Source organism: Orycteropus afer, unplaced genomic scaffold, assembly GCF_000298275.1.
Source record: "Orycteropus afer afer isolate SDZICR_OR568_19922 unplaced genomic scaffold, OryAfe1.0 scaffold00121, whole genome shotgun sequence".
Taxonomy (NCBI): domain Eukaryota; kingdom Metazoa; phylum Chordata; class Mammalia; order Tubulidentata; family Orycteropodidae; genus Orycteropus; species Orycteropus afer.
In genome coordinates this window covers 223,035-226,865 of record NW_006921708.1, presented here as the reverse complement: position 1 = coordinate 226,865, position 3,831 = coordinate 223,035, and positions in this window count along the sequence as shown.

Below are 3,831 nucleotides of genomic sequence, written 5' to 3'. Positions count from 1 at the left end.
TTATGCACAGGGAGACAGCTCAGGGGCCAGGAGTGTATGGAGGGATGGACACTGGGAAGAGGTAACTATGGGGAGGAAGTGGGAGGGGAGCTGTTGCACTGTGGTAAATTGTGGTCAATGACATGAGACAAAGTATATGTGAACTGCTGTATGGAAAGTGAATTTGGTCTGTAAATCTTCACCCAAATCACAAGAAAAAAATAATAATAAATAAAAATATGTAAATAAAAAAGAACATCATCCACGAAGAAAGCAAAAGGTCATTAAAAAGATGGGAAAGGAAAACAAAACCAAAATGGATGTCAGAAGAGCCTCTGAAATTTGCCTTTGAGTGGAGAGTAGCTAAAGCAAATGGAAGAAATGACAAGATAAAAGACCTGAACAGAAGATTTCAAAGAGCAAGTCAGGAAGACAAAGTCAATTATTATAATGAAATGTGCAAAGACCTGGAGTTAGAAAACCAAAAGGGAAGAACATGCTCGGCATTTCTCAAGCTGAAAGAACTGACAAAAACATTTGAGCCTCTAGTTGCAATATTGAAAGATTCTATGGGCAATATATTGAATGATCCAGGAAGCATCAAAAGAATACAGAGTCACTGTACCAAAAAAAATTGGTCAACGTTCACCCATTTCAGGAGGTGGCATATGATCAAGAACCAATGGTACTGAAGGAAGAAGTTGAAGCTGCACTGAAGGAATTGTTGAAAAACAAGACTCTGGGAATTGGTGGAATACCCATTGAGATGTTTCACCAAATGGATGCTGCACTGGAGGCACTCACTTGTCTATGCCAAGAGATTTGGAAGCCAGCTACCTGGCCAATTGACTGGAAGAGATCTATATTTGTACCCATTCCAAAGAAAGGGGATCCCACAGAATGTGGAAATTATCAAACAATATCATTAATATCACATGCAAGTAAAATCTTACTGAAGATATTTCAAACACGGTTGCAGCAGTATATTGACACAGAACTTCCAGAAATTCAAGCTGGATCCAGAAGGGGATGTGGAGTTAGGGATATCATAGCTGAAGTCAGATGGATCTCAGTTCTCAAAGCAAAGAATACCAGAAAGGTGTTTACTTATGTTTTATTAGCTATGCAAAAGCTTTCAATTATGTGGATCATAACAAATTGTGGGTAACATTGAGAAGAATGGGAATTCCAGAACACTTCATGAGGAATCTGTACATAGACCAGGAGGCTGTTGTTTGAACAGAACAAGGAGATACTGCATGGTTTAAAATCAGGAAGGGAGTGTGTCACGGTTGTATCCTTTCACCATATTCACTCAATCTGTATGCTGAGCAAATAATCTGAGAAGCTGGACTATATGAAGAAGAACATAGCATCAGGATAGGAGGAAGACTCATTAACAACCTGAGATACTCAAATGGCACAACTTTGCTTGCCGAGAGGGAGGAGGAGTTGGAGCACTTACTGATAAAGATTAAAGACTACAGTCTGCAGTATGGATTACACCTCAATATAAAGAAAACAAATATCCTCACAACTGACCAATAAGCAGCATCACGATAAATGGAGAAAAGATTTAAGTTGTCAAACTTCAATCATTTGGTTCTACAATCAACACCAATGGAAGCAGAAGTCAAGAGATCAAAAGACATATTGCATTGGGCAAATCTGTTGTAGAAAACCTCTTTCAAGTGCTAAAGAGCAAAGACATGCCCTTGAAGACTAAGGTGCACCTAACCCAACCCATCATATTTTCAATCACCTCATATAGTCAATAAAACACAAGTATCTTTCTGGTATTCTTTGCCTTGAGCCAAGATCCATGTGACAGCACCTATGATATCCCTTGTTCCATGTCCTCTTCTGAATCCAGCTTGCACCTCTGGAAGTTCTGTCAATATACTGCTGCAACCGTTTTTAAATTATCTTCAATAAGATCTTACTTGCATGTGATATTAATGATATTGTTCAATAATTTCCACAATCTGTGGGATCACCTTTCTTTGGAATGGGCGCAAATATGGATCTCTTCCAGTCAGTTGGCCAAATCTCTTGGCATAACGGAGTGAGTGCCTCCAATGGGGCACCTGTTTGTTGAAATAATCTCAATGGGTATTCCATCAATTCCCAGAGCCTTGTTCTTCTCCAATTCTTTCATTGCAGCTTTGACTTCCTCCTTCAATATCATTGGTTCTAGATCATATGCCACTTCCTGAAATGGATGAAGATCGACCAGTTCTTTTTTGTACGGTGATTCTGTGTATTCCTGCCATCTTCTTTTGATGTTTCCTGCATCATTCAGTATTTTGCCCATAGAATCTCTCAATATTGCAACTTGAACCCAATGCACATAAGAATTTAATTTTTGAAAGAGCCCGTCATCTAGTTTCTCTTCTGTTACTTGTGCATTTTGGGTTATGCTTGATAGCCTATTTATGCTGTAAATTAAGGTCCCTAGGTTTGCCCCCATTTTATCTTTGATGAACTTTATGGTTTTGGGTTTTATTTTTAAGACTTTTATTCAACTTGGGTTCATTTTTGTGTATGGGGTAAGGCATGGGTCTTTTTTCATTTTTCTGCAAGTGGATATCCAATTTTGCCAACACCATTTAATGGGTTTTGGCCCTTCATCAAAGATCAGCTGTTCATAGATGGATGGGCCTATTTCTGGGTTTTTAATTCTGTTCCATTTGTCTATTTGTCTATCGTTGTACCCATACAGCACTGTTTTGACTACTGTGGCTGTATAATAGGTTTTGAGATCTGGGAAGTGAGCCCTCCTATTTTTTTTTTTTTTTTCTCCTTTAGTAGTGCTTTGATTAACTGAGGTCTCTTTCATTTTCATATGAAGTTAGTGATTGGTTTTTCCATATCCTTAAAAAATTTTGATGGAAACTGGATCAGTATTGTATTGAATGTATAGATTGCTTTGGACAGTATTGATATTTTAACAATATTCAGTCATCCTATCCATGAACATGGCATGTTCTTCCATTTTTGTAGATCTCTTGTAGTTTCTTGTTGTAGTGTTTTGTAGTTTTCTCTGTATAGGTCTTTTGAGTAGAACCACCTTAATGATATGGGTAAAGTTAAGCTCTTGGGACCTCCATTTGCTGACATGACATGACTCAAATTGAGGAGAAACAGCTGCAAACATCCATTAGTAACTGTAACATGGAATGTACGAAGTATGAATCTAGGAAAATTGGAAGTTGTCAAAAATGAAATGTAGCACATAAAGATGGATATCCTAGGCATTAGTGAGTTGAAATGGGCCAGTTTTGGCCATTTTGAATCATACAACCCTATATTCTACTATACCAGCAATGACAATTTGAAGAGGAATAGCATGGCATTCATCATCACAAAGGATGTTTCAAGATCTGTCATGAACTACAATGCTGTCAGTGATAGGATAATATTCGTGCACCTACAAGGAAAACCAGTTAATGCTACTATTATTCAAATTTCCGTGCCAACCACCAAAGCCAAAGATGAGGAAATTGAAGATTCTTATCAACTTCTATAGTCTGAAATGGACCAAACATGCAATCAAGATGCGTTGATTATCACTGGTGATTGGAATGCAAAAGTTGGAAACAAAGAATTACCGGTAGTTGGAAAATTTGGCCTTGGTGACAGAAACAACACTGGAGATCGCATGATAGAATTTTGCAAGACCAAAGACTGCAAATACCTTTTTCAATAACACAAACAGTGGCTATACATGTGGACTTTGCCCGATGGACTACACAGGAATCAGATTGACTACATCTGTGGCAAGAGATGATGGAAAAGCTCAATATCTTCAGCCAAAACAAGGCCAGGAGCTGATTGTGGAACAGACCATCA